General features: G+C 46.0%; 13 non-coding genes across 13 annotated transcripts; all 13 read right to left on the reverse strand.

The window, feature by feature from the left end:
* Positions 1-595: 595 nt before the first annotated feature.
* On the reverse strand, positions 596-667 carry trnav-uac (transfer RNA valine (anticodon UAC)). Its single transcript has one exon. It is a non-coding gene; the product is annotated as a tRNA-Val (tRNA).
* A 606-nt stretch (positions 668-1273) lies between these two features.
* trnav-cac (transfer RNA valine (anticodon CAC)) lies at positions 1274-1346 on the reverse strand. The gene has a single exon. It is a non-coding gene; the product is annotated as a tRNA-Val (tRNA).
* A 123-nt stretch (positions 1347-1469) lies between these two features.
* Positions 1470-1542, reverse strand: trnav-aac (transfer RNA valine (anticodon AAC)). Its single transcript has one exon. It is a non-coding gene; the product is annotated as a tRNA-Val (tRNA).
* A 1241-nt stretch (positions 1543-2783) lies between these two features.
* trnav-uac (transfer RNA valine (anticodon UAC)) lies at positions 2784-2856 on the reverse strand. The gene has a single exon. It is a non-coding gene; the product is annotated as a tRNA-Val (tRNA).
* Positions 2857-3463: 607 nt separating this feature from the next.
* Positions 3464-3536, reverse strand: trnav-cac (transfer RNA valine (anticodon CAC)). The gene has a single exon. It is a non-coding gene; the product is annotated as a tRNA-Val (tRNA).
* Positions 3537-3659: 123 nt separating this feature from the next.
* trnav-aac (transfer RNA valine (anticodon AAC)) lies at positions 3660-3732 on the reverse strand. Its single transcript has one exon. It is a non-coding gene; the product is annotated as a tRNA-Val (tRNA).
* Positions 3733-4972: 1240 nt separating this feature from the next.
* Positions 4973-5045, reverse strand: trnav-uac (transfer RNA valine (anticodon UAC)). The gene has a single exon. It is a non-coding gene; the product is annotated as a tRNA-Val (tRNA).
* Positions 5046-5652: 607 nt separating this feature from the next.
* trnav-cac (transfer RNA valine (anticodon CAC)) lies at positions 5653-5725 on the reverse strand. The gene has a single exon. It is a non-coding gene; the product is annotated as a tRNA-Val (tRNA).
* A 123-nt stretch (positions 5726-5848) lies between these two features.
* On the reverse strand, positions 5849-5921 carry trnav-aac (transfer RNA valine (anticodon AAC)). The gene has a single exon. It is a non-coding gene; the product is annotated as a tRNA-Val (tRNA).
* A 1242-nt stretch (positions 5922-7163) lies between these two features.
* Positions 7164-7236, reverse strand: trnav-uac (transfer RNA valine (anticodon UAC)). Its single transcript has one exon. It is a non-coding gene; the product is annotated as a tRNA-Val (tRNA).
* A 607-nt stretch (positions 7237-7843) lies between these two features.
* trnav-cac (transfer RNA valine (anticodon CAC)) lies at positions 7844-7916 on the reverse strand. Its single transcript has one exon. It is a non-coding gene; the product is annotated as a tRNA-Val (tRNA).
* Positions 7917-8038: 122 nt separating this feature from the next.
* On the reverse strand, positions 8039-8111 carry trnav-aac (transfer RNA valine (anticodon AAC)). Its single transcript has one exon. It is a non-coding gene; the product is annotated as a tRNA-Val (tRNA).
* Positions 8112-9352: 1241 nt separating this feature from the next.
* On the reverse strand, positions 9353-9425 carry trnav-uac (transfer RNA valine (anticodon UAC)). The gene has a single exon. It is a non-coding gene; the product is annotated as a tRNA-Val (tRNA).
* Positions 9426-10014: the final 589 nt, after the last annotated feature.

Genomic DNA, 10014 nt, shown 5'->3' on the forward strand with positions numbered 1-10014 from the left:
GCGTCGGGCTGAAATGTAGTAACATAGAGGAGGGTTCAGTAGATCAGGTAAGTTACACGAATGGCGTTCAGGTAAGTGAGGAGATCGGTGCTAGACCAGACACTGGGTGATGGTGACTGATGGCTTTATATGTGGCACTGGTGATGATGCACAGGTGTTCAGAATTCAGGTGATTGGGGACGAGTGGGTGTGGCGTAAGTGTCCGATTCCGGGAGTGTAGAAGGTGTGGCTGTGACAGTACCCCCTCCTCAACGGCCGGCTCCTGACGGCTGGGATCTTGTGAGACGACGGGGTCTACCTCGGCCACGGGGAGCGGGGCGGTCTGGATGGTCTCGGTCAGTGAGAAGGCTGGGGTCCAGGATGTCGTTACGATTAACCCAGCAACGCTCCTCCGGGCCGTAGTTCTCCCAGTCCACACAGGCTTGGAATGTCACAGTTGTGGGTTAGGTTTAGGTCAAACAAAGCCTGCACTTTCATTTCTGCATCAACTTTACCTTTAGTGACTGTATTAATGCCTATTGGCCGCAAAGCCTTGGAAGCGTTGAGTTCCTCCTGAACAGAAACCCACCTGAACAATTTTGAAAAAGAGATCCAGTGTTCCCGCCCAGTTTCGAACTGGGGACCTTTCGCGTGTAAGGCGAACGTGATAACCTCTACACTCGAAAACCTGTGGCGAAGGTGTCAGATCTTTTCATCTCATGCATCTTGGAGCGCGAATCAAATTACAAATTGCGTTGCGCTCTTCAGTTCGCAAATACCTTCTATTTTTAGCAGCAAACCGGGAATTTCTCCAGTTGTTTGCGGGAATCCTCTGTGGCCATTTCTTCTTTGCTTTTTTCCCCACTTTCATTTAATATATGTATATTTAAATGTTGTACGAAATATTGGGTCTTTGAGTGCACCGGCCATCTGTTCATCTAAACTACCAGGTCAAAAGTACAGAGTACTGTCTGCGTGGGTATTACCGCTGCCTAGTGTGGCTTAACAATTATCTCTACACCTCTGTAAAGACGGGCCTTCATGATGCAGAGCTGCTGCTCAACAGAGGGCCACTCAGGCAAATCTCTTTTTTCGTGTTCCTCAGAAGAAAGCCAGACAGGCTTGGAATGTCAAAGTTGTGGGATAGGTTTAGGTCAAACAATGACTGCTCTTTCATTTCTGCATCAACTATACCTTTAGTGACTGTGTTCATGCCTCTTGGCCGCAAAGCCTTGCTAGAATTGAGTTCCTCCTCAACAGAAACCCACCTAAACGATTGTGAAAAGAGATTCAGTGTTCCCGCCCAGTTTCGAACTGGGGACCTTTCGCGTGTGAGGCGAACGTGATAACCACTACACTACGGAAACCCACTTCCTAAGCAAGTCCGAAATCATTGTGTGCAGGCTCAGCAAAATGCGCATAAAGGCTAAACCTTCTGAAGCCAACTGCCGGCTCAAAGGGGTTCATACATTTCTTCAAAAGGGGACAGCTGTTTCTGCTCGGTTTCGAACCGAGGACCTTTCGCGTGTTAGGCGAACGTGATGACCACTACACTACAGAAACTCCACAGTCTAGCGCTAGAGTGCCTTTTGGGCAAATATTTATATTGTGATGTGCCCGAAAGCAAATAGACAATCGGCGTAATTCCCACGCACAAGAGGACAGAGTTCATTCGGCTTGGCAGTCTATGCAGAGTTTCCTGAAACGCTACCCTTAACTTACCTCGGAATTAAACACTTGCAGCTTGATATCAAGGCGAAACCTGCCTTCCTGTGCTAGTCTCAAACTAACAAACCAAAAGTTCCAAGAACTCAGGAGAAACTCGAAAATTTCTCTTGGTGATTTTTGTTGGTCAAATTTTCGAGTTTCTCCAATCTTCTTGAAACTTTTAGTTTTTTTGAGCCGAGATTTCAAGTTTCTCCAATCTTATTGAAACTCACCACAGGGGTAGCACGTGTCCAGACTAGCATGGGAAATCAGGTTTTAGCTTGATATCTCTTCAGAAAGCTGAGACATGGACTTGCCACGTACAATCTATCCCATTGTAAAAAATACAGACTGTTTGTGGTCAGTGGAATTCTGAGGGTTTAACACCTCTGGGTGCTTCGGGAGTAAGCGAGGAGCCACCTGAACAGGTTTATTGGCAGATTCGTTGACCATTGTGTTGAATTTCAAGAAGGTTAGCCATGTGTTGGAAACTGCTACGGCTTGCATCATTTTATCAGAAAATACCACTCCAGATGGATGTGTTTTAAAGTTCGTCAAGGGGATAAAAAGGCTACTTGTGGGCACGTAGGGGATCAGGGGGACACATAGACAGCTTGCGGTCACAGTTTTTGTATTACCAGTGGACAGAAGCGCAATTAGTGGTCACATAGGCGGTGAGAGGGACTGATGGGCTGTTTTTGGTGACACAGGTGATCATTGGGACAGACAGGGCCGGCGCGCAGGGGTCTAAGGAGGGCCTGCCACGTACCCCCTTTTAGACACCCCTTGAGACCCTGCCTTACGTGATGGCCTAGGTGGAATAAAACCCTTACACAAGAGGACAGAGTTCATTCGGCGTGGCAGTCTACGCAGAGTTTCCTAAAATCTCGTCTTTGGTGTTTCTCAGAAGAAAGCCACACAGGCTTGGAATGTCACAGTTGTGGGTTAGGTTTAGGTCAAACAATGACTGCTCTTTCATTTCTGCATCAACTTTACCTTTAGTGACTGTATTAATGCCTATTGGCCGCAAAGCCTTGGAAGCGTTGAGTTCCTCCTGAACAGAAACCCACCTGAACAATTTTGAAAAAGAGATCCAGTGTTCCCGCCCAGTTTCGAACTGGGGACCTTTCGCGTGTAAGGCGAACGTGATAACCTCTACACTACGGAAACCTGTGACGAAGGTGTCAGATCTTTTCATCTCATGCATCTTGGAGTGCGAATCAAATTACAAATTGCGTTGCGCTCTTCAGTTCGCAAATACCTTCTATTTTTAGCAGCAAACCGGGAATTTCTCCAGTTGTTTGCGGGAATCCTCTGTGGCCATTTCTTCTTTGCTTTTTTCCCCACTTTCATTTAATATATGTATATTTATATGTTGTACGAAATATTGGGTCTTTGAGTGCACCGGCCATCTGTTCATCTAAACTACCAGGTCAAAAGTACAGAGTACTGTCTGCGTGGGTATTACCACTGCCTAGTGTGGCTTAACAATTATCTCTACACCTGTGTAAAGACGGGCCTTCGTGATGCAGAGCTGCTGCTCAACAGAGGGCCACTCAGGCAAATCTCTTTTTTCGTGTTCCTCAGAAGAAAGCCAGACAGGCTTGGAATGTCACAGTTGTGGGATAGGTTTAGGTCAAACAATGACTGCTCTTTCATTTCTGCATCAACTATACCTTTAGTGACTGTGTTCATGCCTCTTGGCCGCAAAGCCTTGCTAGAATTGAGTTCCTCCTCAACAGAAACCCACCTAAACGATTTCAGAAAAGAGATTCAGTGTTCCCGCCCAGTTTCGAACTGGGGACCTTTCGCGTGTGAGGCGAACGTGATAACCACTACACTACGGAAACCCACTTACTGAGCAAGTCCGAAATCATTGTGTGCAGGCTCAGCAAAATGCGCATAAAGGCTAAACCTTCTGAAGCCAACTGCCGGCTCAAAGGGGTTCATACATTTCTTCAAAAGGTGACAGCTGTTTCTGCTCGGTTTCGAACCGAGGACCTTTCGCGTGTTAGGCGAACGTGATGACCACTACACTACAGAAACTCCACGGTCTAGCACTAGAGTGTCTTTTGGACGAATATTTATAGTGTGATGTGCCCGAAAGCAAATAGAACATCGGCGTAATTCCCACGCACAAGAGGACAGAGTTCATTCGGCCTGGCAGTCTATGCAGAGTTTCCTGAAACGCTACCCTTAACTTACCTCGGAATTAAACACTTGCAGCTTGATATCAAGCCGAAACCTGCCTTCCTGTGCTAGTCTCAAACTAACAAACCAAAAGTTCCAAGAACTCAGGAGAAACTCGAAAATTTCTCTTGGTGATTTTTGTTGGTCAAATTTTCGAGTTTCTCCAATCTTCTTGAAACTTTTAGTTTTTTTGAGCCGAGATTTCAAGTTTCTCCAATCTTATTGAAACTCACCACAGGGGTAGCACGTGTCCAGACTAGCATGGGAAATCAGGTTTTAGCTTGATATCTCTTCAGAAAGCTGAGACATGGACTTGCCACGTACAAACTATCCCATTGTAAAAAATACAGACTGTTTGTGGTCAGTGGAATTCTGAGGGTTTAACACCTCTGGGTGCTTCGGGAGTAAGCGAGGAGCCACCTGAACAGGTTTATTGGCAGATTCGTTGACCATTGTGTTGAATTTCAAGAAGGTTAGCCATGTGATAGAAACTGCTACGGCTTGCATCATTTTATCAGAAAATACCACTCCAGATGGATGTGTTTTAAAGTTCGTCAAGGGGATAAAAAGGCTACTTGTGGGCACGTAGGGGATCAGGGGGACACATAGACAGCTTGCGGTCACAGTTTTTGTATTACCAGTGGACAGAAGCGCAATTAGTGGTCACATAGGCGGTGAGAGGGACTGATGGGCTGTTTTTGGTGACACAGGTGATCATTGGGACAGACAGGGCCGGCGCGCAGGGGTCTAAGGAGGGCCTGCCACGTACCCCCTTTTAGACACCCCTTGAGACCCTGCCTTACGTGATGGCCTAGGTGGAATAAGACCCTTACACAAGAGGACAGAGTTCATTCGGCGTGGCAGTCTACGCAGAGTTTCCTAAAATCTCGTCTTTGGTGTTTCTCAGAAGAAAGCCACACAGGCTTGGAATGTCACAGTTGTGGGTTAGGTTTAGGTCAAACAATGACTGCTCTTTCATTTCTGCATCAACTTTACCTTTAGTGACTGTATTAAAGCCTATTGGCCGCAAAGCCTTGGAAGCGTTGAGTTCCTCCTGAACAGAAACCCACGTGAACAATTTTGAAAATAGATCCAGTGTTCCCGCCCAGTTTCGAACTGGGGACCTTTCGCGTGTAAGGCGAACGTGATAACCTCTACACTACGGAAACCTGTGGCGAAGGTGTCAGATCTTTTCATCTCATGCATCTTGGAGCGCTTTTCAAATTACAAATTGCGTTGCGCTCTTCAGTTCGCAAATACCTTCTATTTTTAGCAGCAAACCGGGAATTTCTCCAGTTGTTTGCGGGAATCCTCTGTGGCCATTTCTTCTTTGCTTTTTTCCCCACTTTCATTTAATATATGTATATTTATATGTTGTACGAAATATTGGGTCTTTGAGTGCACCGGCCATCTGTTCATCTAAACTACCAGGTCAAAAGTACAGAGTACTGTCTGCGTGGGTATTACCGCTGCCTAGTGTGGCTTAACAATTATCTCTACACCTGTGTAAAGACGGGCCTTTGTGATGCAGAGCTGCTGCTCAACAGAGGGCCACTCAGGCAAATCTCTTTTTTCGTGTTCCTCAGAAGAAAGCCAGACAGACTCGGAATGTCACAGTTGTGGGATAGGTTTAGGTCAAACAATGACTGCTCTTTCATTTCTGCATCAACTATACCTTTAGTGACTGTGTTCATGCCTCTTGGCCGCAAAGCCTTGTTAGAATTGAGTTCCTCCTCAACAGAAACCCACCTAAACGATTTCAGAAAAGAGATTCAGTGTTCCCGCCCAGTTTCGAACTGGGGACCTTTCGCGTGTGAGGCGAACGTGATAACCACTACACTACGGAAACCCACTTCCTAAGCAAGTCCGAAATCATTGTGTGCAGGCTCAGCAAAATGCGCATAAAGGCTAAACCTTCTGAAGCCAACTGCCGGCTCAAAGGGGTTCATACATTTCTTCAAAAGGGGACAGCTGTTTCTGCTCGGTTTCGAACCGAGGACCTTTCGCGTGTTAGGCGAACGTGATGACCACTACACTACAGAAACTCCACAGTCTAGCGCTAGAGTGCCTTTTGGGCGAATATTTATAGTGTGATGTGCCCGAAAGCAAATAGACAATCGGCGTAATTCCCACGCACAAGAGGACAGAGTTCATTCGGCCTGGCAGTCTATGCAGAGTTTCCTGAAACGCTACCCTTAACTTACCTCGGAATTAAACACTTACAGCTTGATATCAAGCCGAAACCTGCCTTCCTGTGCTAGTCTCAAACTAACAAACCAAAAGTTCCAAGAACTCAGGAGAAACTCGAAAATTTCTCTTGGTGATTTTTGTTGGTCAAATTTTCGAGTTTCTCCAATCTTCTTGAAACTTTTAGTTTTTTTGAGCCGAGATTTCAAGTTTCTCCAATCTTATTGAAACTCACCACAGGGGTAGCACGTGTCCAGACTAGCATGGGAAATCAGGTTTTAGCTTGATATCTCTTCAGAAAGCTGAGACATGGACTTGCCACGTACAATCTATCCCATTGTAAAAAATACAGACTGTTTGTGGTCAGTGGAATTCTGAGGGTTTAACACCTCTGGGTGCTTCGGGAGTAAGCGAGGAGCCACCTGAACAGGTTTATTGGCAGATTCGTTGACCATTGTGTTGAATTTCAAGAAGGTTAGCCATGTGTTAGAAACTGCTACGGCTTGCATCATTTTATCAGAAAATAACACTCCAGATGGATGTGTTTTAAAGTTCGTCAAGGGGATAAAAAGGCTACTTGTGGGCACGTAGGGGATCAGGGGGACACATAGACAGCTTGCGGTCACAGTTTTTGTATTACCAGTGGACAGAAGCGCAATTAGTGGTCACATAGGCGGTGAGAGGGACTGATGGGCTGTTTTTGGTGACACAGGTGATCATTGGGACAGACAGGGCCGGCGCGCAGGGGTCTAAAGGAGGGCCTGCCACGTACCCCCTTTTAGACACCCCTTGAGACCCTGCCTTACGTGATGGCCTAGGTGGAATAAGACCCTTACACAAGAGGACAGAGTTCATTCGGCGTGGCAGTCTACGCAGAGTTTCCTAAAATCTCGTCTTTGGTGTTTCTCAGAAGAAAGCCACACAGGCTTGGAATGTCACAGTTGTGGGTTAGGTTTAGGTCAAACAATGACTGCTCTTTCATTTCTGCATCAACTTTACCTTTAGTGACTGTATTAATGCCTATTGGCCGCAAAGCCTTGGAAGCGTTGAGTTCCTCCTGAACAGAAACCCACCTGAACAATTTTGAAAAAGAGATCCAGTGTTCCCGCCCAGTTTCGAACTGGGGACCTTTCGCGTGTAAGGCGAACGTGATAACCTCTACACTACGGAAACCTGTGGCGAAGGTGTCAGATCTTTTCATCTCATGCATCTTGGAGCGCTTTTCAAATTACAAATTGCGTTGCGCTCTTCAGTTCGCAAATACCTTCTATTTTTAGCAGCAAACCGGGAATTTCTCCAGTTGTTTGCGGGAATCCTCTGTGGCCATTTCTTCTTTGCTTTTTTCCCCACTTTCATTTAATATATGTATATTTATATGTTGTACGAAATATTGGGTCTTTGAGTGCACCGGCCATCTGTTCATCTAAACTACCAGGTCAAAAGTACAGAGTACTGTCTGCGTGGGTATTACCGCTGCCTAGTGTGGCTTAACAATTATCTCTACACCTGTGTAAAGACGGGCCTTCGTGATGCAGAGCTGCTGCTCAACAGAGGGCCACTCAGGCAAATCTCTTTTTTCGTGTTCCACAGAAGAAAGCCAGACAGACTCGGAATATCACAGTTGTGGGATAGGTTTAGGTCAAACAATGACTGCTCTTTCATTTCTGCATCAACTATACCTTTAGTGACTGTGTTCATGCCTCTTGGCCGCAAAGCCTTGCTAGAATTGAGTTCCTCCTCAACAGAAACCCACCTAAACGATTTCAGAAAAGAGATTCAGTGTTCCCGCCCAGTTTCGAACTGGGGACCTTTCGCGTGTGAGGCGAACGTGATAACCACTACACTACGGAAACCCACTTCCTAAGCAAGTCCGAAATCATTGTGTGCAGGCTCAGCAAAATGCGCATAAAGGCTAAACCTTCTGAAGCCAACTGCCGGCTCAAAGGGTTCATACATTTCTTCAAAAGGGGACAGCTGTTTCTGCTCGGTTTCGAACCGAGGACCTTTCGCATGTTAGGCGAACGTGTTGACCACTAAACTACAGAAACTCCACAGTCTAGCGCTAGAGTGCCTTTTGGGCGAATATTTATAGTGTGATGTGCCCGAAAGCAAATAGAAAATCGGCGTAATTCCCACGCACAAGAGGACAGAGTTCATTCGGCCTGGCAGTCTATGCAGAGTTTCCTGAAACGCTACCCTTAACTTACCTCGGAATTAAACACTTGCAGCTTGATATCAAGCCGAAACCTGCCTTCCTGTGCTAGTCTCAAACTAACAAACCAAAAGTTCCAAGAACTCAGGAGAAACTCGAAAATTTCTCTTGGTGATTTTTGTTGGTCAAATTTTCGAGTTTCTCCAATCTTCTTGAAACTTTTAGTTTTTTTTGAGCCGAGATTTCAAGTTTCTCCAATCTTATTGAAACTCACCACAGGGGTAGCACGTGTCCAGACTAGCATGGGAAATCAGGTTTTAGCTTGATATCTCTTCAGAAAGCTGAGACATGGACTTGCCACGTACAATCTATCCCATTGTAAAAAATACAGACTGTTTGTGGTCAGTGGAATTCTGAGGGTTTAACACCTCTGGGTGCTTCGGGAGTAAGCGAGGAGCCACCTGAACAGGTTTATTGGCAGATTCGTTGACCATTGTGTTGAATTTCAAGAAGGTTAGCCATGTGTTAGAAACTGCTACGGCTTGCATCATTTTATCAGAAAATAACACTCCAGATGGATGTGTTTTAAAGTTCGTCAAGGGGATAAAAAGGCTACTTGTGGGCACGTAGGGGATCAGGGGGACACATAGACAGCTTGCGGTCACAGTTTTTGTATTACCAGTGGACAGAAGCGCAATTAGTGGTCACATCGGCGGTGAGAGGGACTGATGGGCTGTTTGTGGTGACACAGGTGATCATTGGGACAGACAGGGCCGGCGCGCAGGGGTCTAAGGAGGGCCTGCCACGTACCCCCTTTTAGACACCCCTTGAGACCCTGCCTTACGTGATGGCCTAGGTGGAATAAGACCCTTACACAAGAGGACAGAGTTCATTCGGCGTGGCAGTCTACGCAGAGTTTCCTAAAATCTCGTCTTTGGTGTTTCTCAGAAGAAAGCCACACAGGCTTGGAATGTCACAGTTGTGGGTTAGGTTTAGGTCAAACAATGACTGCTCTTTCATTTCTGCATCAACTTTACCTTTAGTGACTGTATTAATGCCTATTGGCCGCAAAGCCTTGGAAGCGTTGAGTTCCTCCTGAACAGAAACTCACGTGAACAATTTTGAAAATAGATCCAGTGTTCCCGCCCAGTTTCGAACTGGGGACCTTTCGCGTGTAAGGCGAACGTGATAACCTCTACACTACGGAAACCTGTGGCGAAGGTGTCAGATCTTTTCATCTCATGCATCTTGTAGCGCTTTTCAAATTACAAATTGCGTTGCGCTCTTCAGTTCGCAAATACCTTCTATTTTAGCAGCAAACCGGGAATTTCTCCAGTTGTTTGCGGAATTCTCTGTGGCCATTTCTTCTTTGCTTTTTTCCCCACTTTCATTTAATATATGTATATTTATATGTTGTACGAAATATTGGGTCTTTGAGTGCACAGGCCATCTGTTCATCTAAACTACCAGGTCAAAAGTACAGAGTACTGTCTGCGTGGGTATTACCGCTGCCTAGTGTGGCTTAACAATTATCTCTACACCTGTGTAAAGACGGGCCTTCGTGATGCAGAGCTGCTGCTCAACAGAGGGCCACTCAGGCAAATCTCTTTTTTCGTGTTCCTCAGAAGAAAGCCAGACAGACTCGGAATGTCACAGTTGTGGGATAGGTTTAGGTCAAACAATGACTGCTCTTTCATTTCTGCATCAACTATACCTTTAGTGACTGTGTTCATGCCTCTTGGCCGCAAAGCCTTGCTAGAATTGAGTTCCCCTCAACAGAAACCCACCTAAACGATTTG

This window comes from Carassius auratus, unplaced genomic scaffold (genome assembly GCF_003368295.1).
Source record: "Carassius auratus strain Wakin unplaced genomic scaffold, ASM336829v1 scaf_tig00011381, whole genome shotgun sequence".
Taxonomy (NCBI): domain Eukaryota; kingdom Metazoa; phylum Chordata; class Actinopteri; order Cypriniformes; family Cyprinidae; genus Carassius; species Carassius auratus.